Raw genomic sequence first — 19250 nt, 5'->3', positions numbered from 1 at the left:
AAGAAATGGACTTCCTATCCATAAACAAAACTGCACTCGATCTTGAACGACTAACACGTGCCGTTTTACTATCAACATAAGCCCCTTGTAATAAGCAGCATCAGAGTAAAAAAATACTGCGTTTATCACATCTTTCAGCAAAATGTGATCAGCGAACCAGTTTCGAATGTTGCTTCCACCCACCATTTAGGGTGTAACGCATTTTGAACAACAGTATGGAAGAGGGTCGAGCGGAGGACTTCGGTCTTTGGACCTCCTGGGCTGTAAGAGCAAAGTGTACACTGAAGAACAGGTGTCTAAGTGCCCATAGTATCGTTCCGAACGCTGGCTGGGCCGAGGCACTAATGTCGGTGCTGAAACGCCAGACAAGGTGTGCGGGGTGCACGGCTGATTTGGACAACAGAAATTTTACGATGACAAACTTCTCCGGACAGGCTACACGGACACCATAAACAACAAAACTAGCTTCGAAGAATGTCAGGTACCGATGCACTTTTACAGTTTTTTATTAGCGGAGTGATTAAGTACAAGCATTTATATTAAAGAGCAGGAAAAAAAACAAAAATTAGCGAAAGTTGGTTAATTACGATTTCTTTAGGTTAACCTGTTGTGCAAACATTTGGTACATATTTAGAACAATAACAATTTATGCTGTATGAATTGAAATTTGGGTTCAAATAGTTTTAACATAATACACGTCACACAACTATTAGGTGATTAATTCTAATAGACTGATCTGAATTATTTTCCAATGCTTTCCATAATCAGTCTATTACTCTCTGCTTTCTGGGCCATTTTTTCAGCTTTGGCCATTCCCAAAAATTCTCTTAGTAGATGAAAGGTAAGGTCGAGGGAATTGGGGTTACTATTGAATCTTTTATATCGGAGTGTGTCCTCTTCGCCTCCTGGACGGTCTTGCGTACTCTGACCATTTGAAAGTACTTGGCCCAGAGTAATCAGCGATGGCTCTCGCATTTGCGCCATGGTCCTTGATTCGTCCGAAGATGCTTGAAGTAGGTTCTGCTGAACTGGCAACTTTCGGCTGTGTTCCCAATGCTCTAGGTCTGGTCCAAGACCCTTGCTGTTGTGGCTGTCAAACCGTTTGATATTCGTTATGGGAAGCGATTCTTTCGCAGGAAGAAAGCAGAGCATGAAGAAGGATGTTGCCAAGAAGACCACATTCATGTTGACAGGATCTAGATCTTGATCTCTACAAATACAAAAAAAACACCACAAACGCTCATGTATCAATTGATCACTGTTTCTGTCTTTCATTGATTGCTATTCAGCCTGATGAGATCTTTTTCAAATGTGTCTTCCGCACAAATTTAGGCAACACCCTTCTAGTTGCTCAGAGAATGTTTAATTTGCGGCGTTAAATTTCAGAATAGCCAATTGATTTGGTAATTAAAGTCCAGTTTTAAAGAAATTTGACAGTTAATGGTATTAAGAGCGACTTGATATCTATCTTCAAGCCGATAAAAAGTTTGTAACCGATAGAGTTGAAAAATAAAGCTTGTCCTTCTTACCCCAGTCTATAAATGTAACAAAAGCCACCTAAACGCCTAATGGGGGGGGGGGGGGGCGGGGGGGAGATAGTAATCTTCAAGTTTCTGCATAGATAACTTGCAATTTGATAAACGAAATGTTGCTTTAGATCACTATGCTATCCGTTACATTATAGAGTAATTGATGTAAGGTGTTGTTCCTGCCAGTATCATTCAGCCCCGTTACCCTACTCCTGTCCTCATCAACTTACAGTGCCGAATTCTTCAGATTCTTTGAATTTTCTTGCTTGTATTTCCTCCCCGATCCAAGTGCTGGAAGTGATGTGTTCCAGTGGGTAGCGGCGTTTTATATAGAAGTAAAAGTCCGGCAACTTTCCACATGTCACTGAGCGTGTGTCCCAAGTGAAACTACTGCGTGCCGGAGCGTAGAAATCAAGGCAATCCCGATGTGACTTTTGCCATTTTTAAAATGTTTACATAACGGTGACGCCAATCAAGCGGCAGAGTTCGTGGTCATTGACGTAAGAAAACGTTTCCCTGTTGTCGAGGTCCAAGACAAGATGACTTTCATTGTAATTTCCCACGGAAGGTAAATTCGAGAGAGGTTTGATTTAACCCAAGCAAGCGCTGTCCTTGGTACGTACAGGCGCTGACTCGAAGTGATCATCTCGATGGCATCCACAGTAAAAAAAAATCGGCTCAAGTGTTGCAGAAAAATATACGATTGGCGAGTGTAGTTTTAAATAGGAGAATCTTGTGGAAGGAACGGAGTGGCTGGCTCCGCTCTTACTATTTTGCCCCGCTCATATACTGGGACCTGAATTTAACGTGTTCCTTTCTATTACAGTATCCGAAGAACCGTTCCTCACCATCACACTCCCTACTCCCGCCCCTTTACTCGCTTCAGAATGCGTTGCATCAAACACAACTGAATGTAAATACAGGAAGGGATCGCCGTTTTGAGATAATCGGATTGCAACTATTTTTTTTCTCAGTAAGCCGAGTAGTTGGTCCCAAGGGCAGAATCCGCAGTGCCGGAACTAACTGGACCAATTGAATAACAGGACAGACAAGCGAATGACGAACGGAAGAAGATATCCTAGCTGAAGGGTCGGAAAGAAAACTGATCTCGATGTGTCCCTCAGATGATACGACAGGGTAGATTTAAATATATCAGAAAGCCGGACTTGAAAGTACCCGATCTCCTAAAACATCCGTTGCCCCTCTTAGAGGGAGTTGCTATTCGATGCATAGAAATGAGGACTTTTAAAGTTGAGGTGTTGGTAAACGAGAAATGGTAGTTAGAGAGCGAAAGGGTGGCGGTTGAGCTAGAGGAGCCGGTTACGAGAGTATAGCAGTTAGAATGGGTTCAGCTTTGCAGAGGGTGGAAGTTCAGTACCCACGGTCGACAGCGTTGATGAGGTGGGTTCTCGAGGTGACCTGCGCAATGAACAAGTTCTCCCGAACTCTAAACTTAAAAAAAAGACGAATCCTGATCGGGAAATAATTGGTGATCGACCAGAAATTCTGATGGAAGTGCCACTTTCCAGCCTCCTATTTTGGGGGGATTTTATCCATATTATTCAAAGTAGCCTTAAATGAACGCCATTCCCTCTGACTGCAATGATTTGTGAATACTTTCAACTCCACCTGACTAGAAGTGAACAATAGAACTATCCTCCAAATCAGCGTCGCAGAGAGATACAGCAGAGGAATAGGCCCTTCTGCCCATTCAGTCTCTGCATGGATTATCAACTACCCATTTACACTAATCTTATATTAATACCATTTTTATTTATTATATCTCTCATTTCTCATTATCTCTCCCAGACCCACTTACCTATACACCAGGGGTAATTTACAATTGACAATTAACTCATCAATCCATGTATCTTTAGGATGTGGGAAGAAACCAGATCACCATGGAAACCCACTCGGAGAATGTGCAAACTCCACAAAGTGAGCACCCGATGTCAAGATCATAAATGATAATATCTTGGATAATAAAATATCATAATTTAATAGGCTCATTACAGATAATATTCGTCCACAGAAGCTATCTAAGCAGCTGATTGTCAATATCGTGCAGAGATATTGATAAATGCATGACTGAAACAGGCCTTTCCACCTGCTGAATCCATGCTTACAATCAAACAATGTTCCCTCTCATTTTGTTTTACTGCTGTGTGGACCAGCCATTGCTCTGAGTAGGATTTTTTTTTCACAGCCTGAAAACTGTGCAAACACTTTAATAAGTTGTCATGTAAAAGAAAATCCCAGCTGTGTGGCAACAAAGGCTATGTGCGTGGGAGCATTTCAGTTACTGTGCACCCGTGCTGATTAGAGGGAACAGTGCCGTCAAACACTCATTTTTACGCAAATCCTACTGTAACCCATTTTAGTTTTCCCAGATTCCCATCAACTCCCCTGGATTCTACCAGGGATAACTATACAGTGGTCAATTAGCCTAATGGCCTGCATATTTCTAGAACGTAGTAGGAAAGCAGAACAATTTCCTCCTATGTAGGAAGAAACTAATGCACTGATGAGAAGAAAGTGCAAGATCCATATAGACAGCAGAAAAGTCAGGAGTGAATTCTGGTTGCTGGAGTTATGAGACAGTTGCTGGCAGCCCCACTGCCTTTGGACCACTCTGATGCTGAAAGCCATTCTTTGTGTATGTGAGCTTTAGACTTTATGTTTTAAAAAACTAGTGAATAAAATCAATGACAAGGGAAGGAAGAATTAGAAAGAAGTCTAAACAATGATTAGAATTCATTGATTACAGATTACTGAAGAGCATAGTCTGGAAGTTGAGGTTCAATGGGCGAAGCGCTGGACTGTAAATCCACAAGGGAAGCTGATGGCCCAGTGTCTGTGAGTCCTTAAGTCCACTGGAGGTCCAGAGATGGCTTGTCCTCGGTTTAGAGGACTGTCTGTGAGTGTCGATGCGTGGGAGGGAAATAAAGGTCTTGGTTTGCTATTCTGATGTTGTTGCCTGTGCGTTCTGGACATGCTATGTTGGTGCCAGAATGTGTAGTGACACTTGCAGGCCATCCCCAGCACATCCTTAGATTGTGTTTGTTGTTCACAGAAAAGACCAATTTCACCAAGACACAAACTGTATGTTGTGATATAGAGTACTGTGCCAAAGTCTTCCTTCTACTGTATGTAGCTAGAGTGCCTAAGACTTGCATAGTACTGTCAATGTTGAGCAGAGAGCGAGTTTGTAAATCTGGTGGGATCATTATCCTTTACATTGATACCAGTGTCTCAACTGGCTTCACCCCCATTGTGATGGTCACATGCACAGGCTATGTTTCCACAAGAAAATTACTAGATATCCAAATGGAAGAAGGAGAATTTTGCTAGTTCCAATGTTTACTTATCTTTGGTGGTGTAGAGTCCCATCGAAACAAAGCTTAGAATTATTTTAGGGCTGCAGACTGACACTTCGATGATTCCAGGATTCCACTGTTTAAAATTATTTAAAATCAACTTGATTTTTCCTTTTTGTGTATCCCAATTTCATCTTCTGGTGTTGCCATTGTACAATAGCACTATCTGATGTGTCTGTGATATATTTTTTTATTACTCTTATATCTGCCATTAATTCTTGCCTATGGTTTTCAAACCATAGCATTAGCATTCCAGTTCCAGCTACTGCATTCTTTTAAGATGAAGGAGTTGATAGCTGAAGACAGTGGTTACTGCAATAATATGTCACTTATTTGCTCTAAACTTTGCACTAAAATAAACATTTTGTCCTAATTGTATTCTTTCTTGTAATAATTGTGTTTGATTCATATTTAATGTATAATTTTCTTCTGAGTACTGCTGATATGACGCGGCTGCACGTCAGTTTTTCATTGCGCCTGTGCACATCCGTACTTCTGCGGGAGACGGTAAAGTGAACTTGGATTTGTAACTTGGACTTTTAACATATTCTGTGGCCAGAGGTTCTTTTGAACTTTTGTCAAAATTGATACAGCACTTGTATGTATGGTACCATTCCTCCAGTCTGTGGTCAACTCCTTTATTCCATCTTGTCCAGCTGCATGAACTGTTGGAAAGTTCTTTATTTCTTCACAACTAATGAGGAGCTATTATATCTCTATTTCTTTCTCTCCAGAACAGTCACCCCCATCTCAGCTGAGCTGTAGTACATCAACATTACTTCCACATCACTCGAGAGAATAGGTCTTGCACTCAACATCTACAAGCCCAAATTCCTGTACAACTTGAGCTTGCTGCACCACACCCTCAAAGTCAAGGCAAGGTGTTGGAAATGCCGATTACTTCCGGTTTCTCAGGAGCCATCCCTCTATGAAATCAAATATTAGATGATAAAATTCACTAACTCCTTCAATGTAGCTATGCAGCCTTCCATAGGTTGAGGAAAGTTTAAAGTTAAGTATCTTAAAGCGATCATAGTCTAAAGTGAGTGACAATGATCCATTTTTTGAAAAATTTAATCACATTTTTGGAATCCTTTCTGCAATGTGGGGGTAGTAATTCTTGCACTAGTGATCTGGCATCTCTGAATAGTACTCCCACAAAATACTCATGGCAATATTTTCTTATTCATTGGAAAACAAGGCTCTTTTCTCATAAGATCTTCCACCCACTCCCCCCTCTCCCCCCACCCACTGCCCAACCTCAACAGCCATGCCTAGCAATCTGTGTATCTTTGTAAGAATACCTCCTGCCACCATTTTCACTTGACAGCAATAAATTGTTGCTATGTTGGGATTCAAAATATCAAAGTACAGCTCTCCCTCAACTGAGTCATCGAATCATAGAGCCTATAGCACAGAAACAAATGGTTTGGCCCTAGTCACCCCATCAACCCGCACCTGGTCCATAGCCCTCAATACACTCCTATCCATGCATTTATTGAATTTTCACTTAAATTTTGCAATCAGACGTACATACATCACTTCCACTGGCAACTCATTCCACATGTGGTCCACCACTAAGTGAGGACCTTTCCCCTTGTGTTCCCTTTAAATTTTTTGCCTTTCACCCTTAACTTTTGATTTCCAGTCTCACCCAACCTCATTGGAAGAATCCTGCTTGCACTTACTTATAATTCTGTAGACCTCTTTTAAATCTCCCCTCATATCTCATGTTCCAGAGAAAGATAAGTCCTAACCTATTCAACTTTTCCCTTTCACTCAGGTCCTCAAGTCCGAACACCATCCTTGTAAGTTTTCACAGTACCTTTTCAGTCTCATTGATATCTATCCTGTAGGCAGGTGACTAGAACTGTATACAATACTCAAAATTTGGACTCAACAATGTCTTTTACAACTTCAGCATAACATCCCAACTCCTGTACTCAACACTGCCATTTTTCAGCCCAATTTTCCCAACAGATCCAGATTCTTTTGCAAGCTTTAATAGACTTCCTTGCTGTCCACTCTCCTTGCCCCACAAATCTTGGTGTCATATGCTAATTTTGCTGATGCGGTTTAACACATTATCATTCAAATCATTGATATATGTAAATGACAAACAATAATAGACCCAGCACCAATCCCTGCGGCACGCCACTAGTCACAGGCCTCCAGTCAAATTGGCAATCGTACTATCTCTGTCCGATTACCCTATGAAGCCAATGTTGACTTAAATTTACTTCCTCATCTTGAATGCCGAGGCATTGAGCCTTCTTGACAAGTTACCCATGGAGACTTTGTCATGGGTCTTTCTAAAGTCCATGTAGACAATGCCCACTGCCTATCCTTCGTATTTCCTTCGAACCTTCCTAAAAACTCTGTAAGACTGGCTAAACATGACCTACCATGCACAAACCCATGTTGAATTTTCCTAATTATGTCCTGTCTATCCAAGTACTTGGATAGCCAGTTCTTTAGCATGCTGTCCAATAATTTACCCACTACTGATGTCAGGATCACCGTTCTGTAATTTACTGGCTTATTCTTAGACCCTTTCTCAAACAACAGAACAACATTAGTTATTCTCCAGTTCCTCAGCACCCCATTCATGTCTAAGAATGCTTTAAGTACCTCTGCCTGAGCTCTTGTAATTTCTGCACTAACCCTCAACAAGGTCCGAGTGGACACCTTGTGACTTATCCCCCTTAATTTATCTCAAAACAGCATGCGCCTCCTCTTCTGTAACAGTGTACAGTCCGTGACCTCACTACTGTTTTGGCTCAGTTTTATAGATTCTACAGCCAGCTCTTGAATAAATACAGATGCAAAAAATTGTTTCAAGATCTCCCCCATCTCTTTGGGTCCATGCATCGGTGACCACACCTTTTCCCCCTGCAATCATTGTGAGGTTTAAGCTGTTGTTTAATACAATATTATAACTGCCATGGAATTGGACACCCTGATGAATGTTGGTGGTATTGTGGTTCTAGATTTATGGATTGGGCTATTACTGTGGACTTTTTCAAACTTATGGTTATTATATTCTGTGTTTATTTATCACCCGTTCCTTTTCTGTCTTTGTTGTGTGAATAGAGGGTGTTTGGGGGGAGGTGGTCAATGATACTTTTCCGTTTTGTGTGTGATGGGGGAATGCTTTGAAGTTGATGATTGGGATGCCCTTCTTTTTTGTGCATGTGCGGGTGGGTTTGATGTTTCTCTCTGAGTGACTTTCCTGTTCGTTCTTGTTTCATGGCTATCTGGAGAAGACAAATTTCAGAGTTGTACATGGATACACGCTTTGATAGTAAGTTAACCTTTGAATAGAAATTACAGGAATAGTATTAAATACCAAATGTATCAACATAATGCAATAGTTTGCTACATGCCTCAACCTAGCTCTGAGCAAGTGCATCCCTGACTATCCTCCTTTTGTCCCATTTTTGCCATATTAAATCCTTTGTCCTACTTCATTAAGAAAGCTTGGCCTTAGCCATGAACAGTATCGCAATTTGGAGTAGAGTTATTAAAGCAGAACTCTGAAATTGTTCATTTGTAAAGGGAAATTTCTAAATATAACATTCAACATTATGAGTTTTTTCATTAATAGAATTTTATACTGTTTTGTGTCCTTTATCTAATCTGGCAACAAAGAGATATTTGCCAACTATTTAAGTAGTGGCATATTTGAAAATATTGTTTGCCAGGATATTTCACTGCTTTCCACAATTTCACAAGAGAATGTTAATTGAATTCGTGTACTGGGAATAATTAATGAGTTGTCTATTAAAACACGTCATCTCTTCCCTCAAAATAAACTAAAAGCGCTCAAAATAAGGGAAAAATTGGAACTGTCGGACTTGTCAGTGTGCAGGGAATTCTGTTAAGTTGTATTAGCTTCCAGCAGGGATTAGATGTCTAAGTCTACATAATATGCCCCAGCTATAAAGAAAGTTATTTCTAATTTAGAAACAATACTGTTGTTAGACATATTCCAGACAGTGTTATTATGAATTATGTGTCATGTAATGTCCTTTGGTATAAAACTCTGTCAATAAATGGTAAATCTCTGTCAAGCTTCATACAATTTTTACACTGGTATCTTACATTTTTTGGTATTGTATTCAATGAGTGTTATTAAGTTGAAAGAGAGTAACGATTTTCTAATAGCTGGCAAATACTGTATATCAATGTCAGTGAACTAAGAATACATAAGCACAAAAATTCTTTATGAATAGTCCTCTGTGCTAGATAGATTTTTAAAAAAGGCTTGTGGTTGCAGAGTTGAAATGTTGATAGCTCAGAAATGCCGACAGTTTACTATTGATATTTCATCATGTCAGGAATTTGATGAACACATGCAACTCCCAAACTTGTTGGCTGGTGATTTTCTTTCCCCAGTGGTGCTCCAGAATTGTACTCCTCATGGTCTCCAGCATCCAAGTGCAAACTGGCTGAAGTCTATGCTGGAAACCTTTGCCAAGTTAGACCTGGTGCAGGAACAGCAAAACCAGTACCTTTAAAGGGAAAAATATTTAGAAGTGGAAGTATATAAGCAGGACTTTAAGTTAATTGTGTTTACTTTAATGTTTTTGTTTAGAAGTGCATAAATATTTTTATGGATTGTTATTGGAACAAATATTTAAATTGTTTTCAATAGCTTTGAATTCTTCAGAAATTAATGACATCAATGTCCTTGGCAGCTTTGACAGCTGGCAAAGCTGATTTTTGATTTGGGCTCTCAGCTTTTCCGCACTCTAGTGTTGCTTTCCATGAGGCCCTGTGACTCACTATTTAGGCAAGAGGTGTGAAATGCCAGAAATTCACTAATGTTGATGGTCTGCAAGAAATAATTTGAAGGGTTTTCATTAGATTGGTCCCCCTATAGCTAGTCCATGCATCATGTGATTCATTGTCACCAGATGGTTTTATGCAACAGTGGGTTAAACTGTTAAATTGGAACTCTTGTACAAACCACTGCAGTTGCCACTAGATGGCATTGTACCAATGTATTGTCAGGATGCAGCAGACCCATTGGTGAAGGGGCAGAAGCTGTAGACGGCTCATCAAGGAAACTATTTGGCAATTCCACTTTCATTTAAGTTTTTTTTTCTGCTCAAAGCTTTATCACACTCTTGCAGCACTTTAGTTCTGTTGCTTAGTTGGCTGGATTTCCCTACTCACCTCTCTCCCCAAAGCTCAGGAGGTCTTTTCAAATGAACTTCCTCCCTGTGAAAGAACTGAGTTTTATTCCAAAATCCATTCTGGTACTTGCAGATGAGGGAGTTTCAAACATATGCCTCAGCACTCTTGCATGCTAGAAGAGACAAGATTGTGGAAGGCATTCCTTTAAGACCAACTGTTTAACATTCATGCCAATGTAGGATCATCCTAGCATAAATTCACTTCAGTCCAGTTTCACTTAGGGAGCACCTTGTACCATATAAGTTCATGTTTGTTTAAGGTAAATAAGAAGTAATCGTTAGAAGCATATTTTGAAACATTGACACACATTGTTAAATATTGTTCCTAATGCAAGTCTAATTTATGCACAAATGCTTGAAAATACTTCAAGCCCCTTTGGGTCCAAAAAATTATGGCACATACAGTACTGTGCAAAAATCTCAGGCACGTATATGTAGCTAGGGTGGCTAAGACAATTGCACAGTACTGTAGTAATTTTATGCATTACACTGCTATCACACACAAAAAAACAAATTTCATGATGTGAGTGATGATACACCTGATTCTCATAGGGGTCTCTGTTGTGCACTGAGTGGGAAGAGGACCGAAATCAACTGCTACCCCAGCACTCCTTCTCCGCTACCTGTTCTATAGCCCTCCTGAGGTACTCAACCCTCTCCATTTCCAACATCCTTTACTCCCACCAGATTTATGAATGAGCTCTCCGCTCCATGTTGACAAATGCAGTTCTAGGCTATGCAGCCTCACCTTTTCACTCAAACACTCCAGCCCCATTAACATCCACATACTCTAAGTCTATATTTGCACTTTTTCCAGTTTAATGACAAGTTCATATGAAACTTTTTTGAGATTTTTGCAAGAAACATATTAATGTATTTTTCACACCTACAAAACATGTGGGAGGATTATGATAGGATATGAGTTATATTCTCATAGTAAGTTTTGGAAAGGCCCTTGTTCTTCCTTGTTTGGATACTCCCTTATTAGGAGCACCTGTTGTATACCTGCTTGTTAATGCAAATATCTAACCAGCCAATCACGTAGCAGCAACTCAATGCATAAATTATGCAGACATGATCAAGAAGTTCAGTTATTCAGACCAAACATCAGAATGGGCAATAATTGTGATCTAAATAACTTTGACTATGGAATGATTGTTGGTGCTATTCAGGGTTGTTTGAATATCTAAGAAGCTGCTGACCTCCTGGGGTATTTAGATTCAAGATTCAAAAAACTTTATTGTCATTCTAACCATACATCAGCTCTGCAGGGCAGAATGAGACAGCGTTTCTCAGGGGCAGTGCAATCATAACATAACAAACGCAACACTAAATAATAAACATAACAATAAATAGTAAAACACAACAGCCACATGTCAGTTAAAATCAGTTATAAGTGTCCAGTGCAAGTTAAAAGTGTCCAAAGCACAACAGTGTCTAGAGTTTACAGAAAATGGTGCTAAAAAAAGAATCCAGTGATCAGCAGTTCTGTGTGTGAAAACGCCTTGTTAATGAGAGAGGTTAGAGGAGAATGGCCAGACTGATTCAAGATGACAGGAAGAAGACAGTAACTGAAATAACCATGTGTTGCAACAGTGGTGTGAGACGAGCTTCTCTGAATGCACAGCACTTTGAACCTTGAAGTGGATGGGCTACAACAGCAGAAGACCATGAACATACACTTAGTAGCCACTTTAGAAGGTATAGTATGTATTCATCTCTTAAATCCTTTCGAGTTCTGTACTAGTTTATTTATAATCCTCAGGGGCTCTGTCTGATTTTAGCTTACTAAACTTTAAATGTGTTTCCTTTACCTTCTTGACTAATATCTCTTTACATCCAATGTTCTTGGGCTTTGCCATACTTGGCGTTCCTTCTTAACTATACTGTACTTTGTACAGTTTGTTTTTAAACACCCTCTGCATATCAGATTTTAACTTGCCTAAAGCATTTGTTGAACATAACTCTCCTTAGTTCCTGCCTAATACTTTCATAACTTCCCCTGCTCCAATTTAATACCTTCCCATAAGGTCCATACTTATCTATAGATAACTTAAAACTTAAGGAGTTGTGATTACTGTTCCCTTGCCATTCTCCCACTAAAAAACTAGTAACCTGATTAGGATTATTCCCCAACAATAGGTTAAGAATGGCCCCTTCTGTTATTGGACTATTCACATATTGATTTTAGAAACCTTCCTGGATAGACCTAACAAATTCTGCCTACATTTTTTGCACAAAGGAGGTCCCAGTCCATATTCAGAAAGTTTAAGACAGCAACCCTGTTGTTTTCACATTTCCCTGATATGCCTGCATATCTGTTCCTCGATGTCTGTGTGGCTATCAGATGGTCTATAGTTTAATCCTATCAGAGTGAATGCACTTTAGTTCAGACAGTAAGTTTTGGGTTATACAGTATCTATGCCTCACACAGAAGAAGCAGCAAGAGACTTTCAAGTGAAGATGTTGATTAGCTTGCAGATTAGTACATTTGAAAATTATTCAGTATATTTGAGAAAGTTCAGTCAGACTTGTTAGATGGAAAGCACTGTCAAACAGAAAACTAATCTGATAAAGTTTTACAGACATTGGAGAAAATTAGACTGCAGGACTCAACAAATTAAAAACCACTGAGAGGATCACTGGGTCACCCGCCCTTCTATTCGTGACAGTTACCAAGAGCATTTCAGATGAAGGGCTCAAAGCATTGCTGAGGATCCCTACCACCCATCCCACAATTTCTTTGGCCCGCAACTGTCAGGAATAGGATTGCCAGACTGGATAACAGCTTATTCCCTCGGGCTGTGAGACTAATGAATTCCCTGCCACCACTGATGTCTTGCCATTAGAACAGCAAGCTGTTTATCTTTACCATTTACCTGTATTGCGCTTTACTAGGGGCATTTTGAATAATATTTTAATAACTTATTAATAGTGTAATAGTTTGGTTTATGTGCTGTGTGTGATATATGTTGTGGGTGCACTACATTCCAGAGGAATATTGTTTTGTTTGGTTGTGTATATGTCCAATCAGATGACCATAAACTTGAACTTGAAATGCACACTGTACAACATATAATATTGAGCAACCTCTGAAAACAAGCCAGTCTTAAACTAGTTTGGCAAGGGGGTGGGATTCAGAATGTGAGTGCAGAGGTGAGGGTGGAAGGACAAGGGCATGATGCTATGTGTTCTGAGTTGGTGAGGAAGGACAAGCAGGGGACAAAACATGAATGTAGCCAGTTAGAGGGATTGAAGTGTGTCTATTTCAATGCTAGGAGTATTGGGAATAAAGGGGATGAACTCAGAGCATGGATCAGTATGTGGAACTACAAAGTTGTGGCCGTTACTGAAACTTGGCTGGAGGAAGGGCAGGATTGGCTAATGCAGGTACCGGGGTTTAGGTGTTTTAAAAGGAATAGGATGGGAGGTAGAAAGGTGGGGGGAGTAGCATTACTGGTCAGGGATAGTAAAATGCTATAGAAAGGGAGGACATTGCAGAGGGAGTGTCCACTGAGTCAGTGTGTGTGGAAGTCAGAAAGAGGAAGGGATCAATCACTGTGCTGGGAGTGGTCTATAGGCCCCCAAATAGTCCTCAGGACACCAAGGAGCAGATAAACAGGCAGATTTTAGAATGGTGCAGGAAATACAGGGTTGTAGTTATGGGTGATTTCAATTTCCCTCATTGACCGGCACCTCCTGACTGAAAGGGGCTGAATTTGTCAGGTGTGTTCAAGAAGGATTCCTGACACAGTATGTGGACCGGCTGATGAGAGGAGAGGCCATACTGGATCTAGTTCTGGGTATGAACCCGGTCAGGTGGCAGCCCTCTTGGTGGGGAGCATTTTGTTGAGAATGACCACAACTCCCTTAGCTTCAGCATAGCTATGGAAAAGGATAAAAACAGACAAAATGGGAAAGTGCTTAACTGGGGAAGGGCTAACTATGAAGGGATGAGGCAGGAACTAGCGAGAGTAAATTGGAAACCGATGTCCAAGGGTGAAAGCACAGAAGTAATGTGGAGGAAGTTTAGGGACAACTTGTGCTGGGTTCAGGATAGGTTTATCCCACTGAGACAAGGAAAAAATGGTAGGAAAAGGGAACCGTGACTGATGAAACATGTGAGGCAACTTGTCAAGAGGAAGAAGGAAGCATATGTTAGGAATAAGAAGCAGAAGGGGCTCATGAGAAAAATAGGGTAGCCAGGAAGAAGCTTAAGAAAGGACTTAGGAGAGTTTGAAGGGGGCATGAGAAGGCCTTGACATGTGGGATGAAGGAGAACCCCAAGGGATTCTATGCGTATGTGAAGAACAGAAGGATGACAAGAATGAAGGTAGGGCCGCTAAAGGATAAAGAAAGCAACATGTGCCTGGAGGTGGAGAAGGTTGGGGAGGTCCTAAATGAATACTTTGCTTCAATATTCACAAGTGAAAAGGACGTTGATCAGGGTGAGGTCGAAATAGAATAGGTCTGTGTGCTGGACAATGTGGAAAGGAAGAAGAAGTGTTGGATCTTCTTAAAAACATCAAGATTGATAAGTCCCCAGGGCTGGACATGATATACCCCAGGTTGCTGTGGGAAGTGAGAGAAGAGATTGCTGGAGCGGTAGCTATGATTTTTGAATCCTCTTTGGCTGCAGGGGAGGTGCCGGAGGATTGGAGAATGGCAAATGTAGTTTCCTTGTTTAAAAAAGGTAATAGGGAGAATTCTGGGAACTATAGACCGGTGAGTCTTACATTGGTGGTCTGCAAACTATTGGAAAGGATTCTTTAGGATAGGATCTTCAAGCACTTGGAGAAGTACAGTCTACTCAAGGATAGTCAACACGGCTTTGTGAAGGGAAGGTAGTGCCTCACGAGCCTAATTGAGTTTTTTGAAGAGGTAACAAAAGAAATTGATGAGGGTAGGGCAGTAATCCATGGTCTACATGGATTTTAGCAAGGGATTTGACGAGGTCCCCCATGACAGACTCATCCAGAAAGTCATGAGGCATGGGATCAGTGGAACCTTGGCTGTTTCAGGAAGAAAGCAGAGGGTAGTAGTGGAAGGAAAGTATTCTGCCTGGAGGTCGGTGACTAGTGGAGTGCCGCAAGGATCTGTCCTGGGACCCCCGCTCTTTGTGATTTTTATAAATGACCTTAATGAAGGGGCGGAAGGATGGGTGAGTAAGTTTGCGGATGACATGAAGATTGGAGGAGATGTGAATGGAGCTGTAGGTTGTCGAAGGTTACAAGAGGATATAGACAGGATGCAGAGTTGGGCAGAAAAGTGGCAGATGGAGTTCAATCCGGATAAGTGTGAGGTGATGCATTTTGGAAGGACAAACCAGAAGGCTGAGTACAGGGTTAATGGTCGGTTACTTAAGAGTGTGGATGAACAGAGGGACCTCAGGGTTCAAATCCATACATCCGTCAAGGTCCCTGCACAGTTTGATAGGATAATTAAGAAAGCCTATGGGATGCTGGGCTTCATTAATAGAGGGATTGAGTTCAAGAGTAGAGAGGTCATGTTGCAACTCTACAAATCTCTGTTGAGACCACACTTAAATTATTGTGTTCAGTTCTGGTCACCTCATTATAAGAAGGATGTGGAAGCTATGGAGAGGGTGCAGAGGAGATTTACCAGGATGTTGCCTGGATTGAAAAACAAGTCTGATGAGGCAAGGTTAGCAGAGCTGGGATTTTTCACTTTGGAGCGTAGAAGGATGAGAGGGGACTTGATAGAGGTCTACAAGACTATGAGGGGCATAGATAGGGTGGATAGCCAGTACCTGTTTCCGAGGGCATGAATAGCAAACACCAGAGGGCATATGTACAAAGTTAAGGGAGGGAAGTTTAGGGGAGACATCGGTGGTAAATTTTATACACAGAGGGTTGTGGGTGCCTGGAATGACTTGCCAAGGATGGTGGTGGAGGCTAAAACATTAGGGGTATTTAAGAGCCTCTTGGACAGGCACATGGATGTCAGAAAAATGGAGGAATAGAGGGTTAACGGGTAGTGTGGGTTTAGTATGTTTTTTTAAGGAATATATGGGTCGGCACAACATCGAGGGCCGAAGGGCCTGTACTGTGCTGTAGTATTCTAGTGTCTAGTGTCTTTGTGGTAGGAAAGGCTGAGACAATTTGAGCTGGAGTGGAAAAAAGTGTTTCAGCAGCAATTCTGCAAAGAAGCATTTTAACACTGCCTCACCATACAGCAAATCAAGCTGCTGCCTCATAGTGCCAGAGACCTAGGTTCAACCCTTACCTTGTACACGACCCATGTGAAATATTTCCTTAATTTGGAGATCCTCTTTGGAAGTCCTCCCAATTTACATTGTGAACATGGGGTAGAAATTGTTGCATAGTGCAGTGCCATGCAATAGATTTTTGAGTCAGTTCACAGACTCCCCAGCTGCCAGTCATTTTTGTGGCTGAGTGGAGACAGTGCGTCTGGAGTGTGAGAGGTTGCAGCCTCTATTTGAATACTTGAAGATGCTGCAATTCAGCCCCACCCCATGATCTCTGGTTACCAGGTACAGAGGAGGAAAGCCTGCTCAGGAGATCTTCAGGTTGATTTGACACTTGGTCTGGATTAGTTAGGCATTCATGAGGACTCTGCCTCAGTGTCCCTACAGAAGGAGCACATGGTATCCACGAGCACAATGGGGAATTTCTAGGAAAGGTGGGCCCCTCGGGCTTGTGTATGCTAATGATAATCATATTTTGAAACTGTAAATAGTTTATGAGGTCCTGAATAATGTATAGTGTATTGCTGTGATGTTAGTCATTGAATAGACTTCACTTCACTCATGGCCACTCTGTCTAATACGTTTGTAAAATATAGCGTGGTGAGAAAGCATTCAGGGTTAGTGGTATGTTCTTTGTGTGAGATGTGGGCATGCTTGAAGACCTCCAGTCTCCCTGATAATTATATTTGCACAAAGTGCATTGAGCTGCGGCTCCTTAGAGACTGTGTTAGGGAACTGGAGCTGCAGCTTGATGACCTTTGGCTCACACAGGAGAATGAGGAGATAGATAGGAGCAACAAGGAGGTAGTCACTCATAAATTGCAGGAGGCAGGTACCTGGGTGACTGCCAGGAGAATGAACGGGAATAAGTGGCCATTTCTCTCAATAATAAGTATACCATTTTGGATAGTGTCGGAGGGGGTTGACCTACCAGGGGGAAGCTGTAGTGACCAGGTCTCTGGCACTGAGTCTGACTCTGTGTCTCAGAAGGAAAGGGGGGAGAAGAGGAGTACAGTAATGATTGTGGATTCCATAGTTAGATGATCAAGCTGAAGATTCTGTGGATGTGAAAGAGACACCCGGATGCTATGTTGACTCCCAGGTACCATAAATATAAAATAAATTTATATTTACCTTTATAAAATGTAAAAATAACAGTGAAAATTAAAGTTAAAACCACAGTTAAATAAGCAGATTTTAAGCTGGCACTTAAAAGTGTCAACTGAGACTGCATCCCTTATAGGTTTAGGTGTTGAGTTCCACAGTTTAAGAGCGTGGTTAAAGAAAGCTGACCTGCCAATTTTCTTTTGAGTGAGATTGTTTAAACTTAAGACCGGTGGAAGAAGAACCTGAACAGTAAAACAAAAATGATTCAGTGAAGTACTCCGATCTTAGATCATTGAGAGCTTTACAAACAAGTAAGATAACTTTAAGAGAAATTCTAAAAGATGCAGAGTATGTAGGATGGAATTGATAAGCTCCTTCATCATGGTTTCAGTTTAAAGTCTCACAGCATTGTTCTGATTTGAGTTGAAGTTGCTTTGGAAGGCCAGTAAAAAGTGCAGTGCAGTAATTTTGTCTATTCTACATAAAGATGTGAATTAGTTTTTCAAAGTTATTAAATTGAGAAACAGGCGTGCCTTTGCATTATTACATGTGTGTAGAAATGTTGTACTGGTCACTTTATGTGAGATTTGAAATTCAAATCTGAATCAAGGAAAACACCCAGCCATGCTTGTTACTTCTGATTTTACAAAGGCAGCCAAGTTCCCAAGTTCATCAAAACGTTTATCTCCTTTGGCCTTGGGACCAATGAAAAGTGTATCCGTTTTACCTTCATGTGGTTTTTGGAAAATATTGCTCATCTATTTGTTTATTGCAGCCATACCAGAAGTTAGACAAGATGAAGTGTTAACATCAGGGTCAACCAAGATGTACAATTGAGTGTCATCAGCATAATTGTGGAAATCACGTTTCTGCTTTCTAATTATGTCACCTGAGGAGAGTATGTAAAAGGAGAAAAGGGAATCAAAATGGCTTTCCTGAGCTATGCCTAAGGATACATCTTATCTCTTAGAAAAATAGTCTCCAAGACAGACAAAAAAATTTCTCTCTGGGATGTATGAGTTAAACAAATTAAGGGCACTATCAGAGAGGCCAAATCAGTCTTCAAAGTGATTGAGGAGAATGTTGTGGAAAATTGTGTTGAAGGCAGCATTTCAAATTAGGGGAATTAGAACTGAAACCCTGTTGGCGTCATTGCTGAGAATAAAGTCACTGACAATTTTGGTAAGGGTCATCTCCGTGCTGTGGTTTGCTCTAACAGCTGAATTAAACTTTCCTAGAATATTGTTCTCATTCAGAAAGTTGCTGAGTGAGTTGAAAATGACCTTCTCAAGGACCTTGCTTAAAAAGGGAATATTTGATATAGGCCTGAGTTAGCTAGTACTTCACTATAAAGGTCTGGCTTTTTAAGTAGGGTTTTGAAAGCAGCAATTTTGAAGGCATCTGGAAAAACTTCAGTTTTGTTTAACAAATTGGAAAAAAATTGAGTCCTTAGAAGTGTGGTAGGGATGGTGTCAAAACAGCAAGGAGACTAATAACCTCTTCTCGGGTTTCCAGCTGGGTACAGGTATCAATTATAACGTTGCAATGACAGACTCTGCCATCTTCAGGGATGAAGAAGCATCTTGAAGAAATCTCTCTGCCCAAAAAATAGACAATTTTTTTTTTCTTTTCCATAACTGCTGCTTGCCCTGCTGAGTTTCTCTAGCGTTTTGTGAGTGCTGCTTTGGAAGATAAAGGAGTCATGTTGGGTCCGTTGAGGGAGCCGGAACATTGGGATGGCTGTGAAAAAGAACTGGTGGATGGTGTGGAAGAAGTAGTTAGAGAAGGATCATACACACCATTGATT

The 19250-nt window shown here is 40.9% G+C and overlaps 1 long non-coding RNA gene across 1 annotated transcript in view; it reads right to left on the bottom strand.

Moving 5' to 3' along the window:
• Positions 1 to 1174: 1174 nt before the first annotated feature.
• Positions 1175 to 19250, bottom strand: part of LOC140186670 (uncharacterized) — a 37515-nt gene continuing 19439 nt past the window's right edge. Inside the window, exon 3 of the long non-coding RNA XR_011882913.1 lies at positions 1175 to 1210. This is a non-coding gene — a long non-coding RNA (uncharacterized lncRNA). The remainder of the gene's footprint in view (positions 1211 to 19250) is intronic.

Source organism: Mobula birostris, chromosome 2, assembly GCF_030028105.1.
Source record: "Mobula birostris isolate sMobBir1 chromosome 2, sMobBir1.hap1, whole genome shotgun sequence".
Taxonomy (NCBI): domain Eukaryota; kingdom Metazoa; phylum Chordata; class Chondrichthyes; order Myliobatiformes; family Myliobatidae; genus Mobula; species Mobula birostris.
Note: the sequence above shows the minus strand (reverse complement) of the source record. Positions and strands in the feature narration are given on the sequence as shown.